Source organism: Salvelinus namaycush, chromosome 16, assembly GCF_016432855.1.
Source record: "Salvelinus namaycush isolate Seneca chromosome 16, SaNama_1.0, whole genome shotgun sequence".
NCBI classification, from domain to species: Eukaryota; Metazoa; Chordata; class Actinopteri; order Salmoniformes; family Salmonidae; genus Salvelinus; species Salvelinus namaycush.
The window spans coordinates 29,728,793-29,741,111 of NC_052322.1; the positions used below are offsets into that span (position 1 = coordinate 29,728,793).

General features: G+C 41.1%; 1 pseudogene; it reads right to left on the reverse strand.

Moving 5' to 3' along the window:
* Nucleotides 1-6,341: 6,341 nt before the first annotated feature.
* LOC120061621 lies at nucleotides 6,342-7,157 on the reverse strand (annotated as a pseudogene).
* Nucleotides 7,158-12,319: the final 5,162 nt, after the last annotated feature.

Genomic DNA, 12,319 nt, shown 5'->3' on the forward strand with positions numbered 1-12,319 from the left:
ACCGTTCAAAACCCTCCTCCGAATAGCAGGCAGGGGAAGCAAAATAGTAATTGCTTTGTGATGCTATTGGTTCCTTCCAAACCACTCATTGTTGAATTTGCGATTTACGACTTCTATAATGTTTATGTCCAATGGCCGATGAGCACCGATACATTTTATCTATAATTTCTCTTCATATGACAAGGATTGAAAAGGATTTGCCAGTAGATTATTCGATGTGATTCATGATGACTGCTTGTTTAGCTTGTATGAGGTTGACATGATCAGTCCAATCAAATGGTAGATATAATGTGATTTGACATCATTTTATCTGTGGCCAATGACCTTGAGCCTTCTTGGAAGGGCACTTATAATGTAAATCTATGGAAGCACCCAAAGGGGATTTGAACTGCCTTACTATAGTGTCCGCATGAGAAACAGAACACTGAGCCCATTAGAGCAACTAGAGAAGATTACCAACGCCTTTGCTCTGTATTCTCACTGGCTGCCCCACCACCACAGGAAGCACTGAGCTAGGCTGAAACACCTGCATTTTGGAGCAGCTTTACTCAAGAAAGAGACCATGTTTTTATGAGGCTTTATTAACTCAAGAATTATTTTTTTTTTACAGTGTCTACAAACTGAAATGTGACACAAATGAATGCCAAAATAACACGAAAAACATTTTTATTGTGTATTACATTTTTTGCTAAACAGTTGGAGCTCCAAACAGGTGGGGCTCTGTCTGCCCCACCTGCCTTGAATGACAGGTCGCCACTGGAGAGGACTAGCCAGCCCACTTCTTAAGAATGACACACTCCCCAACAACTCAGAGTTTGTGAGAGGTAGAGGGGTTTGAGGAAATGTTTGAATTATTATCACTAACCATTTGTAGTAGTATTGTAGCAATTGCTAACATACAGGCAAGCTCCATCTCTGTCAGTACTACAGATAGTAGATGTTTTAGTAGCTGTAGTAGTGATAGTATTAGTAGTGGAGATGTAACCTACAGTGGTAATAGTACTGCGATCAATGTCCTCACCAGATAGAGCTGAGACAGCAGTAATAAGTAGGTTACAACAACGAAGAAAGTCATGAGCATAACGGTTTTGTGGCACCGTCCATCCATACTCTTGGGTCAAAGGTCAACCAGGAAGAGGTGGTTGTCTGTACCTCCTAAAGGAGAAGATTAGAGAGACAAGCAATAAGGACCTCTGTGACCTATTATCATCTTTTAAAATTTAGCAGGGTTTTTGAAAGGAGAGGGAAAAAATAAACAATGGTATTTAAAAAAATGCTCAATTAAGAAAATGTGTAGAATATATTATATAAATGATACATAATACTAAAAATGAAAATACATCTTTAAAAAAGATGCACTCTCCTCCTTTCACCTTTTCCCATCCTTTGTGGACTTCAATGCACAACACATCAGCTGTATGTGACCAGGCGAAAAAACTTTCCAAGCCAAACCATGGCATAACTGCTACACAGCCTACATCATTGTCCCCATATCACCACTTCATTAAGTCAGGATTCTTATTTGACTCAGCCATGCCTTAAAGTTAATAAAACAACTGTTCACAAAACAACATTTGTAGTAAATTAGTATTGTAATAAAGCTCGCTAGACCACATGAGAGGTGGGGAAAGTACTGGAACAGAGTAGCTTGAAGCTGCCACCACATTTCTTTGACCTGTACAGTCCAGCGTCAAAGGATGGTACACAAACTCAACACAGATATAGCAAACAATGATCTCATTAACTACACATTTGCATAAGACAGCCTGCATGAAATGCTCAGCGACCTACTAAATTCCTGCAGTCTCTGTAACCCAATCAGGAGTTCTCCAATGACCCGAAGTTGTAAGGCACACAGGCTGTTAGGTGTAATAGATAATACGCTAAAAAGTAACATTACACACTAGTGAGATATACAGTTAAGGAGAACTGAACATCTAAGGTTCTACTACTACTTCACCGCAAACTGAGCCTAGGTCAATAAAACGCAATTGTACAAGCATGCAAATTCATTGCACACAGGAGCATAATAACCTACACATGGTCCAGAGAACCACACGTGATACTGCTTCAAAAGCAGGGAATATGGTTCGCATTCCTAGAAACCACACTATTCTATCTGGTTCCACAAATTCCTTCTCACTACCAGTCTTCGTTGCTGGCTGCCCTACCCAGCAGCAAACAAGAACCTCCCCCGTTAAGGTGAATGCAATGCAGAGACTTGCAAGGGCTATAAGACCAAGTTTTTCAAACATGAAGATATTACTCTGGGCTTGCCTTAATCAAGGATAAAGATGAGTTCAAGATTACATTTAAGTCAGTCAAAATCTGTACTTTAAATAAGGTTTTAACAACTTCCCCTCTAAATTACACCTCTGGTGTCTTCAACCAGGATCTCAGCGATCACTGCCTCATTGCCTGCGTTCGTAATGGGTCCGCGGTCAAACGACCACCCCTCATCACTGTCAAACACTTCCAAAAACACTTCAGCTAGCAGGCCTTTCTAAATAAACCTGGCCTGGGTATCCTGGAAGGATATTGACCTCATCCCGTCAGTAGAGGATGCCTGGTTGCTCTTTAAAAGTGCTTTCCTCACCATCTTAAATAAACATGCCCCATTCAAAAAATGTAGAACTAAGAACAGATATAGCCCTTGGTTCACCCCAGACTTGACTGCCCTTGACCAGCACAAAAACATCCTGTGGCGTTCTGCATTAGCATTAAATAGCCCCCGATATGCAACATTTCAGGGAAATCTAAAAATAGCAGATCCAACTAACTCATCCCCATATTGTTATTTATTTATTTTTTGCTCGTTTGCACCCCAGTATCTCTACTTGCACATCATCATCTGAGCATCTATCACTCCAGTGTTAATGCTAACTTGTAATTATTTCGCCTCTATGGCCTATTTATTGCCTTACCTCCCTACTCTTCTACATTTGCACACAGTGTACATAGATTTTTCTATTGTGTTATTGACTGTACGTTTGTTTATGTGTAACTCTGTGTTGTTTTTGTCGCACTGCTTTGCTTTATCTTGGCCAGGTCGAGGTTGTAAATGAGAACTTGTTCTCAACTGGCCTACCTGGTTAAATAAAGGTGAAACAAAAAAACAAACAAAAAACACGAGACCCACCTGGATAAAGAAAGTTGTTTTCATTGAACCAATCTAAAATCAGTAAAAGGGGACTGACTGTCTTCCATCGGGCAGGTCCACCAGGCAAGTCCATCTGTAATGCTCGTCGGAAGGAGCAGCGTGGTACGTGTTCATGCTTCTTTATTAAAACCGAACACCAAACAAAACAACAAAAGAACAACGAACGTCACATTTTGAAGGCTACACAGAGCTAACAAAAACAACATCCCACAACCTAAGGTGGCAAAACATGCTGCCTAAGTATGATTCCCAATCAGAGACAACGATAGACAGCTGTCCCTGATTGAGAACCATACCCGGCCAAAACATAAACACAAATCATAGAAATAAAAAACATAGAATTTCTCTGAGTTCTTGTTGTTCGGACAAGAGCCTTACAAGAGCCTTAAGCCTCCAGAGCAGCTTGACTGCAGAAGTTCTAACAAGTCAAACAGACATGGTCAAATGATTTATTTGACTAATTATGGAAAGATAATTACTACCCAAATTGAGATTGGCCTGACACGGAGATAGCGAAACAGGTTCTGGATTTCAGGCTAGCATTCAACTTCCATTGATTGAAAACCCTCACTTGGCATCAAATGTATGCACGCATGACTGTAAGCCACTTTGGATAAAAGCGTCTGCTAAATGGTGTTTTTATTATAATGTTATAACAGAGGAGACAAATAATATACACGAGTAGTTATCTTATGTAGAATCACGTTGATAGAAAAACCCAGGACAACAAATAGATGAAGATTCATGTTGCATTGGCAAAATCATTCTGGGGTTGACTTCCCATGTGATGCATCATATCAGTGTATCTGACGTCGCTTACACAGACATCCGAGAGAGAAACAACTGCTGCTCAGGGAGGGAGAATAGAGAATAGCATCTTTCTCTCCCTCCCGGTCTATCTCTAGTGTTACCCTAAAACTGTCAATGTGTAGGGATCTTTCAGTCACACGTCAGTTGTATTTCAATGACACTTCACTGTGACTGAGGAGTCTTTGCTACTTGAGGGTATATCATTCTCCCATCCAACTCATTCCTCCTCCACTTTCTTAGAGAACCTGAGAGAATGGATATATGATGGGATCAATCATGCAATCCAATGGAAGCTTTTGACAGTTTTGACTATTTTCAAAGTCTCTGTTGGGCTACGGTGTTGAATGAGTAACAGCATCTGCACATTTGAATTTCTCCCATTTCCTCTCCTACTTCAATGTGAATGACTTTCAAGTAAAGATGAGGGAACTCCTTTAATTTAGGATGAGCAATTAATAAATAATCTGATCATGTATAACTTCTCAATAAAACATCAACATTGGTTTTAACAGACCAGCATTGGTCACCCAACCAATCAGTCACATTTTCTCCGACCTTCCTTTCTCTGGGTATGTTTCTGTTTCTCTCTATCTCCATCTCTTTGTGTATCTCTGGATTTTTTTGTAGTTTAAACTCTAACCTCAGAGGCAGGGTTAGGGTCCACATCTCTGGCTAGGCTGTCCTGGCCTGTCCTTGACCTGTCCTTGACCTGCAGGAGAAGCTGCCCCTCTCGCCCCACTGCTAAGTAAAAAATAATAGATTACTGTGCACACGCGGGAGAGATACAAAGTAATCAAGGTTTGTTTGTTTACTGAAGGCCAAACCCTTGCTGCATGATATTATGCAACATCTGTTACTTTGGCCAGAGGGATGTTCAATTAGCATTTTTCTAAATAATGTTTGATTTAAAATGGTAGAATAAACCTGTCTAAATAGCAAAGTCTCTGCAGTCAATATAGTAATGGTGATACACGCCATAAAGACCATTTCTATAGTCCAACAGCCAAATCTCAGATGAATCATTTAGGGTTTAATCCTCAGATTAATCATTCAAGGCAACATACTGACCTATTTTTACCAAATCATTTACAAATCAAGAAAAGTCATAACCATGCATCTGCCAAAAGATATGACAACCTTTTAGGTGCAATATGCCTATTCAAAAACTGTGAAAGACAGCGACATGTATTATCCTAGTAGTATCTATAAACTTGCACATTGTCGGCTGGTTAAAAAACACTTCACACGTTGTAATAGCAGGTAACACAGGACATACTCACTCACCAACACTATTTGTGGCAGAGATAGAGAGAGCATGTCTTGAAGCGCCGATAATGAGATAGTGAAATATTGACGGGACGCATGCGAATTGAAAACTAATTCACAAATTAAATTCCAGATCATTGCTTCAGTCCAGAACAGGTGCTTCATTTCTGTACAGTAGAGTTAGTTTTCCTTACTAATGTTGTTGTCCCAACTCATTATGAAACTTAGTGTGTGATGTATGAACTCAATAACACATCAAGCAAAAAAACGACTCATTTTAATATGCATTTCAAATCTACATTTTGCTTTCCATCACACATCATTTCATATCTGCTTGTAAAATTAAATCAAATGTAGATTTCGTATGTGAATCATACAGTATGACCAAACTCAATAATCAACATCCAGGTACCTTGCCTTGGTTGCGTTAGGATACCCCCAAACTAATAGTGAAAATGTTCATGTAAGCGGTATGGGCACCGTGTGACAAATAAGCAGAACATTTCCCCATACATAACCACAAGTAACAAAAGCAGGGATTAGTGTTGTGCTGAAATTGGCATGCACATAGGGCATTACTCCCCCCAAGTTGGCAGGGTAGCCTAGTGGTTAGAGCGTTGGGCTAGTAACCGAAAGGTTGCAAGTTCAAATCCCCGAGCTGACAAGGTACAAATCTGTCGTTCTGCCCCTGAACAAGGCAGTTAACCCACTGTTCCTAGGCCGTCATTGAAAAAAAAATTGTTCTTAACTGACTTGCCTAGTTAAATAAAGGATAAACGTAAGTCGCTCTGGATAAGAGCGTCTGCTAAATGACTTAAATGTAAAGTCAATATTTTACCACAAATAGTTTACAAAATAATCTTACTATTATCCTACTTGATCTTCTGTCTTCTACCCTTCAGTGGCGTTTTTAATTTTTTTAGGTTATTGTCCATATGCTGCTGACTTCCATTCTACTAAACACAAATCTCTCCATCTGAATGTCTGTGTGAGGCCTGAATGTTGGTGTGGGTCCATCCATCCTTGCCATTCAGCGCAAGCCCCTTTCTCCACTGGGATAGGAGATGTAGAAAAACATGCCTTAACAACCTTTCTAGTTCATCGACTATCCTCGTCGTCCAAATTGCTGGAGATCCGCCTAGAAGTTGTAGTCTGGACAGACCTTCTGCACCAGTTTGTAGTCGGTGCTGAGAAAATAGATGAATATACAGAAGACCTTGAAGGGCTTGGCACAGATCCAGGCGGCGTGAGACTGAGTGTGTTCTGAGTAGCAGGTCTGGGAGGGGTCATAGAGGCAGGGTTTGGTCTTCTTGGCCCTGTTGGTCCTCTGGTACTCCACCCTGCAGTTGAGGGCCTTCATCTCTTGCAGGTGCGCATTGATGGTAGACTGTGGCTGATTCCGGAACTGGAGCTCCGGGCTTCCCACATCCTCCCATTCCACGGCTTTGGAGGGAGGAACGATGCTCATTGAGATATTCCCCAGATGGGACGAATTGTGATGGAAGTACACACTGAAGGTGCCATTGATGTGGTCCACTATCTTACTTGTCACCAGCAGGCTGAACTTGGTGGTTTTGATGTTGAGGTAGAAGTTTCCCCAGCCAAAGGTCTTCTTAGCTTTGATAGGTGCTTTCATGGGGGGCTTGGGTTTGGAGCGTAACTGTGACTGATCCAGGGGTAGGGAGAGGTTCTGTGACCAGCCATGTGGGCCCAGAGAGCTATAGTTTGGGGGCTTAGTCTTGGTGGATACGATCTGGAAGTCTTTGGAAAGGTGTTTGACTTTCATTGCAGCGCCAATGTTTCCATCTTCCCCTAACCTTCTTATGTCATAGGGAGAGGGCTGTGAGAGGGAGTCAAATGGGCTGAGGTTCAGATAGTCCAAGGTCTTCACAGCATCCTCCTTTTGCACCTGTGAACACATGAATGAAGGATACATTTAGTATTTTTTTTATTTCTCTGTCAGTCTGTGTCTCTCTCTCTCTGTCTCTAACGAATTGTTGTCAATCTTCACGTGCCTGGAGGCTTTATATGGATATAACCTTGATCAAGTACATTAGGTAGAAATCTACTGATCAGTGTGCACATAATCCTAAAACTACAATTAAGAGTACATGAGCGTTAATCGGGAATTGACAAAGACATGATAAAAATGATGGGATGACGTCATGAGCTCATGAAAATGTATGAAAAGATGGTTCATCTCATCGGTCCATTATCCACTCAAAAAAACATTGGATGCAGTCTCTTTGTTCATGGCCCGAGCCATTGTAGTCCAGGAGTGTTTAATTGGTTGGTTGTGTATAACATTAGATTATAGACTCTGCTGCAGTAAGCTGCACCCTTGTTAACGGTGACTGTCAGACACAGCTGAGTGTGAAGTCAGCTAGGCTCCATGTCCTCTGCTGTAACCATCTGTCTTGAACCCTTCAACCGAATAACCATATATCTCCATTTTGGTGATATGGTATATTTCTAGTTGTATAGTGGATATGAATCATCCAAAGTCTTGGTATTATATGTAGATTGTAAATAGACAACGTGTACATGACATTTCCATGTCAGTTGACAGCTCTGGACATTACAGTGAATTTATAATAAGAAACATAGAAACCCATGGCCATGGCATAATCTGTCAATTTTCTTCAAACTGGAACTGGCAAAGGTCGACCTCATTCATTTTCAGGCTAAAATAGAAAGGGAAGGGCCTCCCGAGTGGCGCGGTGGTCTAAGGCACTGCATCGCAGTGCTAGCTGTGCCACTAGAGATTCTGGGTTCGAGTCCAGGCTCTGTCGCAGCCAGCCGCGACCAAGAGATTCATGGGGCGGTGCACAATTGGCCCAGTGTCGTTCGGGTTAGGGGGGGTTTGGCCGGCAGGGATGTCCTTGTCCCATCGCGCACTAGTGACTCCTGTGGTGGGCCGGGCGCAGTGCACGCTGACACGGTCGCCAGGTGTACGGTGTTTCCTCCGACACATTGGTGCGGCTGGCTTCCGGGTTAAGTGGGCATTGTGTCAAGAAGCACTGCGGCTTGGTTGGGTCGTGTTTCGGAGGACGCACGGTTCTCGACTTTCGCCTCTCCTGAGTTCATACGGGAGTTGCAGCGATGGGACAAGACTGTAACTACCAATTGGATACCATGAAAAAGGGGTAAAAAAATGTATAAATATTTAAAAATAGAAAGGGAATAGTGTTCTTCCTCAATTATCTTTGGATGGAACTTTATAAGGACTCTCACTGAGCTAGAAAGCCGACCACCTGTCAACGTGTTCCTTAAAAAGACAGAAATGTTAATAAACCCATCAGTCTTTTTTGATTTTTATCAATCCAATATTTCAAATCAAATCAGAGTTGGCCATGTACACAGATTTGCAGATGTTATTGCAGATGCAGTGAATTGTTTGTATGCACAACAGTGGGTTGTAAAGTTTACTACATTGTACTGTATACCAAACCCACGGGATTATACCATACAGCATAGCATATTCCCAATCCTATCCATTCATTGCTAATTTGATATATTCTTGCTATATACCCTGATACATCTCACTGTATGTTAGCCTACACATCATCAATGTACAGTATACTTATAACTACATTTCCCCTCCCTGCATGCTGTCACGCCCTGACCTTAGAGATCCTTTTAATTCTCTATTTGGTTAGGTCAGGGTGTGACTAGGGTGGGAAATCTATGTTTTCTATTTCTTTGTTGGCCTGGTATGGTTCCCAATCAGAGGCAGCTGTCTATCGTTGTCTCTGATTGGGGATCATATTTAGGCAGCCTTTTTTCCCACCTGTTGTTTGTGGGATCTTGTTTTTGTGTAGTTGCCTGTGAGCAGCCCAGAACGTCACGTTTCGTTTTCTTCTGTATTGTTTTTGGTGAGTTTCATATTTATTAAACATGTGGAACTCTAAGTACGCTGCGCCTTGGTCCATTCATTTCAACGATCGTGACACATGCCTTCTTATAACTACTCTCCTGGCTGTAATCCACTGTCACACAAAAGTTCCGTTACAGAACCCTCAGCAGGCTAATGAACTCTGAGCCACTGCATTCATCTCCTCCACTAGCAGGGTGATGTGTCAGCCATGCCCGTGGCTCCGTGTCAGGGTGTCTGTATGCCAGGCCATGGCTGGGTTAGAAGACAACCTTACATGGGGAATCTCAGCTCATGGTAATGGGGATGACCGTGAAAGATGACACACATGGTTCTCACTGCTTTATTGTCTAGCTTGGGAAATAATCATTACTGTACTCACATGATCATCATACATGAGAATGATGCTGGGGAACTCTGAAGTGTGGAAAAAAGTTGTGTTTGAGACGCTGCTTATGGCCATCAGCTTCTGTGAAAGGAATATCTAACCAAAATGGTGCTGCTGTTTAAGCTTAGGTATTGTGATGTGCGCCTGAGTGAAGCACTCAACCTGAGTTGCCGCACTATGATAAATGTGTTCGACAAACTACAGTGAGCAATAAATGAACCGTATGATTCTCCAGATTGTGTATGCTGAGCAAATGATCAGTTTAACCAGACACAGCTGTCAACCCTTAGGATGATGTTTACAGGCAAACCATATAGAGTTCCATCAAATGCTAATTTGCGACTGAAGAGGCCCATTAAATAATATATTTCCAGTGATTATTAGTGCATGAATAGAAAGGTGTTGACTCTAAGCAAAAATGCATTATAGCCTATAGGTTGGTTGCATGAATTCAATCTGTCTAGAAAATAATCCCAGTTCAATAAGAATGGGTGTTTGTCAACCTTAGTGGGAATTCTTTGAATGAATTACTGATTTATTCAGTGCATTCATAACAGGTAATGAATTTTTCTAAATGTGGAAAAAGTGTCATTACTGAGCAAAAACTGGTTGAATCGTTGTTTCTACTTCATTCCAGCAAAGAAATTCAATGTGATGACGTTGAATCAACGTGGGAAACTGATTGGATTTGAGAAAAGCTATCAACGTAAGGTAATTTCATATTTTTTGCACCCAACTTTTAACCTAAATCACATGACATGGTGACATTTTCTGTTGATTCCACATTGAATTCACATCAGTTGACAACTCAACCAAATGTAAATTAGAACTAGACGTCTGTGCCCAGTGGGTAATTAATGCCATTAAGTAAGAGAACATCTTGAGACCTCTGTAACCTATGGCTTTGTGGTAGTGTGAGGTGCACTGAAGTACTACTCCCTTTATGTTCAGCTGAATAATTATTCAGATAATTTATATGATCCAGTTGTTTTCTTGCCCCAGGGATAGATGTGCGATATAATGGGAATTTAATCTAGGACATTTATGCTTTATTATACTGAACAAAAATATAAATGCAACATGCAACAATTTCAAAGATTTTACTGACTTACATTTCATATGAGGAAATCAGTCAATTGAAATAAATTCAATTAGGCCCTTATTTATGGATTTCACATGACTGGGAATAAAGATATGCATCTGTTGGTCACAGGTACTTTAATAAAAGACACGGGACTCAGGAACTTGTCATGGTATTTCTGTGCATTCAAATTGCCATCAATAAAATGTAATTGTGTTCGTTGTCTGTAGCTTATGCCTGCCCATACCATAACCCCACCGCCACCATGGGGCACTCTGTTCACAACGTTGACATCAGCAATCCACTCGCCCACACAACGTCATACACGTGGTCTGCGGTTGTGAGGCCAGTTGGACGTACTGAAAAATTCTTTAAAACGACGTTGGATGCGGCTTATGGTAGAGAAATTAACATTCTCTGGCAACAGTTCTGGTGGAAATTCCTGCATTCAGCATGGCAATTGCACGGTCCCTCAAAACTTGAGACATCTGTGGCATTGTGTTGTGTGTCAAAACTGGACATTTTAGAGTGGCCTTTTATTGTTCCCAGCACAATGTGCACCTGTGTAATGACCATGCTGTTTAATCAGCTTCTTGGTATGCCACACCTGTCAGCTGGATGGATTATGTTGGCAAAGGAGAAATGTTCACTAACAGGGGTGTGAACAAATTTGTACACAAAATTGGAAAGAAATCTGCTTTTTATGGAACATTTCTGGGATATTTTATTTCAACGCATGAATTATGGGACCAACACTTCACATGTTGCGTTTATATTTCTGTTCTGAAAGGTTTGGTGCATCAAAGTGGTCACTGGTCAGGTTCACAATTTACTCACTCCTCTTCTCAAATCAGCACCAAAAGCAATTGGGCAACACCACAGACATATGGACGGCACCTACTGCTCTTCTCTGCATGTGCAGAGGCAAAATAGACAAAGCATGAATGGGCACAAAGAGCCAAGTACTATTGTTATTTTACAAAAGACACATGGAAAAAATACAGCCACACATTTTTACTTTAACTCTCTGAATTGCACCTGTTAATCTGAAAAGTATTGCCTACACTTGTCACGTGAAATATGTGAAATAGCTTACCGTTGGTAGAAGCCACAGACTGAAGGTGGCAAAGTTGATTAATAGTACCCTCATTTTGTCTCTGAATGTCTTATGTTGACGTACAAATCTGGACACCGGGGCAATCAATCAAAGTCTGACAGCAATCCACTTGGAAGAAAACGTAGAACCCTTTAGACTAATAAGAAAGTCAAATAACATTTTGTTAGTGGCTTCAATAACATTTTGTCGTGAGGTCCATGGCTCTGTTAAAACAGGACAAACTGGGAGGAAAGAGAACATCAGGAAATTGTTTGAGAGATCCACCCTGCTTATATTATTAGACAGCCCCTGTATTTTCATTTGCTCTCTCACGCTCTCCCTCGCACACTCTCTCTCCCTTTCTGTCTGTGCCATACATGCACATGTCGGTTTTCTTCTCATCATTGTATAATGAGAGCAAATTAGAACTCATTTGTATATGAGCATAATTTCACAGACCACCTACACTTTGTAGCTGGCATTCTTTTGAAATTGACCATGGTAAATATAGATCATGGTCCAAAAATTCCAATTGTGAAGCTATTAGGGATTAATTATATACTCCAATATGTACGCTATCAGCTGTGGGCAGCATGTGAGAGCATTAAAATCATAAAGACCCTCTCATGAATCTGGTAATAAAT